Source organism: Canis lupus, chromosome 22 (assembly GCF_003254725.2).
Source record: "Canis lupus dingo isolate Sandy chromosome 22, ASM325472v2, whole genome shotgun sequence".
NCBI lineage: Eukaryota > Metazoa > Chordata > Mammalia > Carnivora > Canidae > Canis > Canis lupus.
In genome coordinates, this window is record NC_064264.1 from 41,301,397 (window position 1) to 41,310,943 (window position 9,547).

General features: G+C 35.7%; 1 pseudogene; it reads right to left on the reverse strand.

Moving 5' to 3' along the window:
• Nucleotides 1–526: 526 nt before the first annotated feature.
• On the reverse strand, nt 527–1,703 carry LOC112655925 (heterogeneous nuclear ribonucleoproteins C1/C2-like; annotated as a pseudogene).
• Nucleotides 1,704–9,547: the final 7,844 nt, after the last annotated feature.

Below are 9,547 nucleotides of genomic sequence, written 5' to 3' on the forward strand. Positions count from 1 at the left end.
TTTTGTTATCTGCTTATAAATCTTTGTATCTGTGGTAGAATCCTGCTTGAGACTTTTTTATAACATATTCCCTGAAGGGAATATTGTACTGTGTGTGTGTGTGTGTGCATGTGTGTTTGGGGTTGGTGGTGTTGGTGAACATTATATATTAGAGTCTCACAGGTCATGGAAGAAAACACTATGAATAAAATCCTTAATTAATTGGGAAGCTCTATTAAAAATTTTTATAGAGAGGCACTTTTTTTAAACCACACATCCTTTTTATTGTTAAGTCATAAAGAGGTATCAAAATTAAAAGCAAAAATTACAGGGTAAGACTTAACTACTAGGAGCATCAAATGAAGTGAAAATGGGACTAGGCACAGGGCAATATGAATTAATGAACATGGTAAGGATAAGGATGGTGAGAACAGTGAGCATGTGCTAAAGAAGATACTAGGGGAGAGGATCTAGTGAAAAGTTTGGTCTTAGACAAGAGCCTAGGTAAAGAAATAATGGGACAAGATTTCTATACCCCACTATGTGCTTAAGAGTCTTCCTTGCCATTGGTACTGTCTCTGTCATCCTCTCCTTCCTCAGCCTCTTTTTCATCATCCTTGATCAACTCCAGCGGGTCATCCCTGGATCTTCATTATCATCATCATCTTGTAGGTCCCCCTCCTCAGCAGAGTCATCTTCACCCCCCTCAGACTCCATCTTCACATTAGTCTCATCTTTCTTCAGGGAGCTGCTGCTCTGCTCCTCTTCTGACTTATCATTCTTCATCTCTACTCCTTGTTTGCTCTGTTCTTTCTCAATTTTTTCCAGGCTTTCCAGTAGAGAATCCACTTTTTGTTTTATCTCGGTCAACTCCTTCTTAATGGTCTGAAGGTCATCTCCTTTCAAATTTCCAGACTTGGAAGATCCTCGCTGTCCACTCTTAGAATTGAAGCCACTTTTGCCCCTTCGTGAGATGTTTCCTGATACACGCTGGCGTTTTGAGGGAACCACAGTGCAAGCAATTGGAGGAGAAGGAGGAACACGTGCTGCATAACTGTACATCCTGTCATAATAATCTCGTTGAAAGTCATAGTCCAAATCAAAAGAGGAGCTGAGTAGAGGGGACGGAGAAGAGTGTTCTGATACTGACCCTCACATCCTTCACTTACTTTATCAGAAGGTCATGCTATGCACCGAGAACAATCTAATGATTTTGGGTGACCAAAATGATCTTTGTTTGTTCACAATAGCATCTAAAACTAATTATCCAAAATTTAACTTCTGTTTTCAGAGACCCTACTCTTCTTTCAGATTTTTCTGTATGAGTAAATGGAAACTGTATCCCTCCAGTTGCAACCACATCAGAACTATGGCTTAAAGCTACCAGGGCTCATCTGAATTACTTCCCTATCTTTCTTTCTCTTTGCTTTTCCTCTTTCTCTTCTCTTTCTCTTCTATAGTCTATTTTCCATATAGCAGCTGAAATGACTAAAATTCAAAACAAAGCATAGTGCATCTCTATAAAATTTTTAAATAGAACTTCCCAATTAATTAAGGATTTTATTCATAGTGTTTTCTTCCATGACTTGTGAGACTAATCTATAATGTTCACCAACACCAACCCCAAACACACACACACACACACACACATTACTTTTCTTACCTTTCTCTTCTACTATTTCTCCTCTGAACCTAGAGGTTCTAGGTTCTAGCCTGTCTGGCATCTGTGATATGCCTCAAACATACCCATTATACTACTGCCACAGCCCTTTGCATCCTATTCCCACTCACTAGACTTATATTTTCCAGATATCTTTATTTCAGGTCCTCTTTTCCTTCATGTTTCTGTTCAAATGTCTATGTAGAGATCTCCTACATAAAATAATAATCAAATACCCCATTTACTTTCCCTTTACTATCCTTATGACATCTATTACAGAAAGAAAAATAAATAAGTAATGAATGGATACATTAGGTATATACAAACTCCTGAAATAATTATAAAATTTGACTTTTATAAAATAAAAATCTGTTTCTTAACATCAATCAAACTTCAGAGTTAGAAGGAGTGTTAGGTTGAGAGCTAACTGCTCTTTGCTCTATATAGTCCAAGAACTTGGCCTCTGTTTATCTTGTGAAGGAGTCTATGGATAAAATTCAGTTTATGGATAAAATCAATGAACCTGAATGGGAAAAAATTATTACATTCTTTTTTATTTTCAACAACCTCTAACTAAAGTTTAGCATTTTATTCTATTACTAACACAATGAACAAAGTATAGTAATATTAGTAATGCCTATGACTGTCACCAATACACATCGCAATAATTTCCGATTACATTGTGGTCATGGTCATTACAAGATAGCTATAAATGTTTTTATGTACTTTCCTACTGAAAAACCTTGGTACTTATTAAACCTGCCACTGGATCAAACATGATTACAGAACTGTTGTCTACCTGGTCCCCTGCTTTTAAAGCAAAACAGTGTTTGGGAATGTTGTTCTGTTGCTTTCTTTCAATTTGAATCTTTTCCTATTTTCTAAGTAGGATTTCTCCAGCATGCTAAGATCTGTGCCTATTGCCACTGTTGATTCAAACATTTACCTAATTCAATTCAATATTCAATATTCCCTTCATCATTCTAAATATGAATGTTAAGAGTATGTGAATTTCTTGGGCATGGAATGGAGATTGACACATCAATGCCCATAGCTCATAATGTCATGTTAACTAGAACTAATAAAATGACTTTTCTATCTCACAAATTTTATCAGTCTACTCACAGATCCATGCAAAAATGATTGTACATTCCCTTCATCACAAAGTACAATGCCTCAGCTTGGTACACAGAAATCTTCTTTCACTCATCTCTGCTTATACAATGTAAATTTTCTGTTTCCTGTATCATCTTGCAGCCATGATAATAATAATAGTTACTGTTTATTGAGGCTAATACACTTTGTTCCATATATTAAGCTAAGTGTTCTATATAAATTATTTCATTTAATTCCCAGAACAACATATTTGGGGTGCCTACTATTATTGTGTGCAAATCATAAGTAAGGAAAACGAAGGTTATGAGGTTAAGTAAATTAATCAAAGTCACACAAGCAAGAGGTGTAAAATTGAGGATTTAAAACTACAGTGGTTGACTTCAGAGCCAAAGATCTTTACCCTATAGATTACAGTAACATTTGTGAGTCCCTCTGCATCCCCAGCATGCTCTTCTATGCATCCTAATTCCATACTTACATTTATATTTATTGAGTTAGAAATCTGCATGCATAATAAGAAAAGATGCCTGTTTGTTTCTTTTTTAAAAAAAAACATTTTTTTAAATTTTTATTTATTTATGATAGTCACAGAGAGAGAGAGGCAGAGACATAGGCAGAGGGAGAAGCAGGCTCCATGCACCAGAGCCCAATGTGGGATTCGATCCCTGGTCTCCAGGATCGCGCCCCGGGCCAAAGGCAGGCGCTAAACCGCTGCGCCACCCAGGGATCCCGCCTGTTTGTTTCTTTATAGCAGTATCTGTTGGTTTTATATGCTGTGATTTTAATATCCTAAATACCTAAAAGTAAAAATAATTCTATAATTTAATAGGAAAATAATTTTATCAACATTATAGTCTTTCAGGCTTGAATTAAAAGAAGAGACAACTCTCTGATTCTTAAAGAAAATAAAATGAAGCCATACTAAGGTTTAGGTACATTTCCAGCTGCATTTTTAGGAGCTTGCATTTTAAATTAGAACAAAGGTAAAAATCAAGCTATAACAACAAAATTGTTTTGCCCCCAAAGATCACCTCTCCCTCAAGGTTTCCCTAAAGCTATTTCTTATTTTAAGTAGACTTCTAGCTTTGCTACTGCTGCTTCTCTGGGGAACAAAGATGCAACATCCTGATAAATTTAACATTTCTTATACTGAGAATGTCTCCCAAGAGATACTACCACTTGCAACATTGGATACAGAATCTTGGTAAACATGTTGTGAAAGCAACTCTTACAGGAAACCAAATGTGTCAGCATAAGCCTCTTCCCTCTCCCCTGAAGCTAATATTTGACTTCCAGAATATCATCCTTTTAAGAGTTTCAGAGGATTTACTTGTCTATATAGATCAGTTTGCAAATTTTAAATGAGACATTAATGATAAAACTTTTGATAGCTTTTATTTACTTTATGCAATACTTATTAGAACTGAATCCTAGTAGAACAACCTGTGAAGTGTTTAAAACTACAGCTACCCCTTATGCCCTACTTCTGAATCAGAGACTCCGCAGGTGGGTAGTTCTTTAGAGACTATCTGTAATAAACAATAAAACTCTTTCTTAAAATTCCAGGTTCAGAATTATACTAATTCACTTCTATAACAATCTGAAGGGAAAAGGCAGAAGCAGACTATGGGATATAACTTAGAGCAGGATGCAGAGCCCAGCCATGTCTCCACAGCATGGAATTACTGTGGTGAATCAACACAGTTCATGGAATTACTGCAATGAATCAACACAGCTCAAGACCACGATCGAGGTGGTCAGAAACACTTGTGACTGCAAACTCAACATTTACTCATCAATCAGAAGCTCCCCGAGAGCCATCATGCTCATAAGCAGCAAAAATAAAGTCAGAGTATCCATAGACATGTTTACAATGAGACATAAATCTGTCAGGTTGGTATTCTCTCATATAAATAACAGAAGACATGGGTGTAAAGATCAGTAATAACTCATAACAATCATTTATTAATTTAAATGGTAGACAATGCTACCCCAAAGGCTGGATGCTCCAACTATGTAGAGAGTACAGGTACCTGTCTAAGGCAGAGGTTCATAAGGCCTGGACATGACATAAGCAACCAGTAATTCTTAGTTGATGTTCATCCATTCTCATACAAGTATATAACTTGCCCATGGGATTTTAGTTTGTTAACTTTTATTTTTAATTTTTTTTTTAAATTTTTATTTATTTATGATAGTCACAGAGAGAGAGAGAGAGAGAGGCAGAGACACAGGCAGAGGGAGAAGCAGGCTCCATGCACCGGGAGCCTGACGTGGGATTCGATCCCGGGTCTCCAGGATCGCGCCCTGGGCCAAAGGCAGGCGCTAAACCACTGCGCCACCCAGGGATCCCAGTTTGTTAACTTTTAAAGTATCCTATGTCCTGCTAGAAATATTCTCTCAGGACCTGCAACAAGAATGAAAAGCTTCCTATCTACTCCCTGGGCAGATATTTTATATATTTCACTTGCTGACATGTTCACAATTGCAGAATGATACTGGACATTTTAATCTGTAATTACTCCTCATTATCCAGTTACTCTTTAGATACTTTTGAATTTAGCCTTGAGCCAAACTGAAATGTAGGTTCATTCCTGTAAGACACCTGGCCTGTGTGCGAGCTATTTTCCTGCTTGGCTTCCATTGCTTCCCTTTCAGCCATCAGAATTGTTAAATAAACCACAGTTACTGACTCTTTTAAAAAGTCTTCCCTTGCATGGCTGCACATTCATACCACTCAGAGACACTTAGGGATGTAAAAAGAATGGTGATTATAAGTGGGGAGGAAATTAGGGTAAGTGATTTGTAGCTGGAGAATAAAGAACTTCAGCCAGTCAAACTTCAAGAACTCCTGAGCAAGTCTGTCATTGAAATGGTTTTAAAATGATGTTTGCTGTTAACATCTTGCTTTTCTTATTCCATATTCACTTTAGCAACTACTTTTTAAGAGAATTTTATCCTTTATTTACTTTTTCTTTAGGCCTTAGTCCAATAAACTGGAGCAGGATTTATGTCAAATTATTTCATATCTTGTCCTAATTTATGTTAGAGAATGACAACAATGTTAGAAAAAGCAAGTTCTATGGTACCTGGTACGTCTCATTAATCAAAGTAGAAGCTCTGCAACTCCCTGACATTTGACTTTTTCAGTACTCTGTGAAGTGCTCTGTGATATGCAAAGTGGGGTAAGGTGAAGAATGTTAATTAAAAGAACCTGCAAAGCAAAATATAGGTTATTCATCTCAATTGAGAGAGAAAGTCAAAAGGTATTTTTAAACCATTGGATACAATAGATGCTTAACAATTGTTTATTATATCAAGATATCTTAGAGAATACTTGATATTGTCAGCCCAGCACACCTTTCCCAAGATCTTTCTCTTTCCCAGACCATGGTGAATGTGAGGGATGACCTTATATTTCATCATTCAAAATGACATTTTTGAGAATATAAGGAATGCTGTTCATGATCCCATGATGAAATAGGCATAGGCATCCATTATTTCAGGCAAAACTGAATGTATGATTTGCCTGGAAATATAAGGTCCATTGTAGTCCTCTAAGTTTGGTTTCTTTCCTTTTTTTAAAGATTTTATTTATTTATTTGTAAGAGATAGAGAGAGTGTAACCACAAGTAGATGGAGGGGCAGAGGGAGAAACAGACTCCCTGCTGAGCAGAGAGCCTGATACAGGGCTCAGGCCAGGGACCCTGCAATCATGACCTGAGCTGAAGACAGACGCTTAACCAAATGGACCACCCAGGTGTCCCTAAGTTTTAGTTTCTTGACACATGTTAGATCAAGAAGTTCCTCAACCAGTTTGGGACAGAGAGAGCTAGAAGGGAACTGCACTCTGATGGATAGAGTTAATATCCAACTATGCCAGTCTGAAATGCTAATAGAAAGGGAATGAAAATGAAACCTTTAGAGGGAAGAGCAAACAAACAAAAAACAGACCATAACAGAGATGAGCAAATTGAGAAAAGACTGCTTCCTATGTTCTTCAAGTCCAAGTGAATACCAGCTCTTTCCATGGTTGTGTTTTCTAAACCCTCATTTGATCCTTATTTTCTTTTTTTTTTTAATTTTTTTATTTATTTATGATAGTCATACAGAGAGAGAGAGAGAGAGAGAGAGAGAGGCAGAGACACAGGCAGAGGGAGAAGCAGGCTCCATGCACAGGGAGCCCGACGTGGGATTCGATCCCGGGTCTCTAGGATCGCGCCCTGGACCAAAGGCAGGCGCCAAACCGCTGCGCCACCCAGGGATCCCCTCTTTTTCTATAATAGTTTGTGATTACTGTCATGTGTAACCAGAATGATCTAAATAAAAATATGATTAAATGATTTCTGTAACACAAAATATATTTTCTTTTAAATAATCACATAGCAGTACTGAAGATAAGAATTATAATTCCCTATTATAATATACCATATTGATGGGAAAACTAAAACTTGAGGATAGTAGTTGATCTAACACTATATCATGGCTTATTGATAGGTATCAAGCATTTATACAATTTCTTTTGGTCTCATGATGCATGAGCTCTCACTTTCACTTTTTTAAATAATAAAAATAATACTCCGGGGTTGCAAAATAGTTTGAAAATATGATCTTGGTTAGAGAAATGTAGGGCCATTTCATACCCAGTGCCTAATTTAGCCCAAGAATTAAAACCTGTCATGAATTAAAAAAAAAAAAAAAGAAATATAGAAAAAAAAGGAAAGAAGAGAAGAGAAGGGAAGAGAAGAGAAGAGAGAGAAGAGAAGAGAAGAGAAGAGAAGAGAAGAGAAGAGAAGGAAGGGAAGAGAAGAGAAAGAAGAAGAGAAGAGAGAGAAGAGAAGAGAAGAGAAGAGAAGAGAAGAGAAGAGAGAGAAGAGAAGAGAAGAGAAGAGAAAAAAAGAAAAAAGAAAAATTGTGTCATGAATTCTTGATTCTTCCCAGGGAATGTAAGGTCAATAAATAGTCCACTGCTTGTGGAATTAAGTTCGTAATTGCTCAAGAAATTTTTCACATGTAGTTATTTATTGAATCAAAACCTAATTAAATTTTGTACACTTTGAAAGTTAATGTTGGGAGAATATTTCCTACTGATCATTGTTTTCATATATGACACTGAGATGCTAAATTGGGAACACCAAGCACAAAAAGTAAACTATGTCTTGAAAACCAAAAAGAGAGGTTGACAAAATCAATAATATTTGAAACTAGATATAAGTGCCTAGGAAAATAGCATCTGTGGGGATTAAAGTGGGAGGATTAAGGAAAACATATCCCCTGCAGTTTGTATGCTTTGTGGCTCCTCTTAAAAATATGAAGTCAATATAGAGATTAATAGACTTAAGGGGTTAGAGGGACTTCCAGCAAATTTCAAAGTAATTTTTTAGAACAACTCAATTTTCCTTGATATTCTTGTAATAGGAAAAAATAGGACAATATTATATCAGATTTTTGATGAGAAAGACAGCATCATCAAAGTAATTAAAAACATACCTCACCTTCTTTAATTTTAAACAAGTGCATATACATGAATAATAGACTTACAGATTGCATTTCTAAAAGTGTTTGATGGTAGAAAATGTAATTTTTATCCATACAACTAAAATTGTTACTAGTTACGTTTGAAATTGAACCATCGATTCATTTTTATGAGCAAGAGTTAATATTAAAATGGAGAAATAATCAGGACAAAGACCATGTCTTATTTATATATTTATTTTCAGTCTCCACCAGAACCTGGAAAATAGATCATGCTTAATAAATATTCAGGAATGAATAAGGTTATAAGTTCTATGTCAGTTTTAAAGTTCTTAATGCTATTTATGCATGTGACTTAAGATCAATATATTTAATATTAATTTTAAATGTAATACCAGAAGAATGTAATGAGTGAAACAGTGGTTTTCAATTTAACTGTGCACTAAAATTACTTAGGCAAATTTTATAATATTGACAAGGGCCCACTTTGAGAGATTGTGATTCAGTCGTCTTTGATGGAGCAAGGATATCATTTAATTTTTTAAAGCTTTTTTGGGCGTTTTTACTTTCTATCAACAAATTAATAATTCAAATTTTCAAAAGAAAAAGATCTGTGTTCACTTTTCCAAAAGTGTCCTTTACCTACTATATGGTTTTCAGAAGTCAATTAAGCTTTCCAAATTTCATTCTGCAATCATAACATAGAATAATAATGTATTAAATACAAAAAGTTCTTGAAATGCTGTTGCTGCTGTTACTATTGCCACTATTATTTCCAATATTATTATAAGAATATATATTCAGAGGTACCTGGGTGGCTCAATCAAGGCTAAGCTTCTGACTCTTGATTTTCAGGGCTGTGAAATGGAGCCCTGTGTGAGGCTCTGTGCTCAGTGGGGAGTCTCTTTCTCTATTTCAAATAAATGAAAATAAATCCTTTAAAAAGATATATATTTTCCTTATTTACATAGCTGCTTCCTGATTATCCTTCATATTTAAATGCAAAGTTCCTTTAGAGAGAAGCTTCTCTAACAATCATTTTCAAGGCAGAATTCACTCTCCATCTCAGGTGAATCATTGCTTATCACTCTTTATTTAATTTATTAAAACTTTTACCCATCCTGTTTAGTTGCTTTTTCTCCATCCCTCTCTCTTTCAAACTATATAAGCATCAGTAAAACAGAAACTGAGTCTCTATTATTGACCCAAAGTCTACAATGTCTAGTAGAGTCCCTGGCACATTATAAGTGCTGAGTAAATATTTATTGAACACTGGCTTAGCAAGGTTACATGCACAGATCCCATAGGTTGACCTGA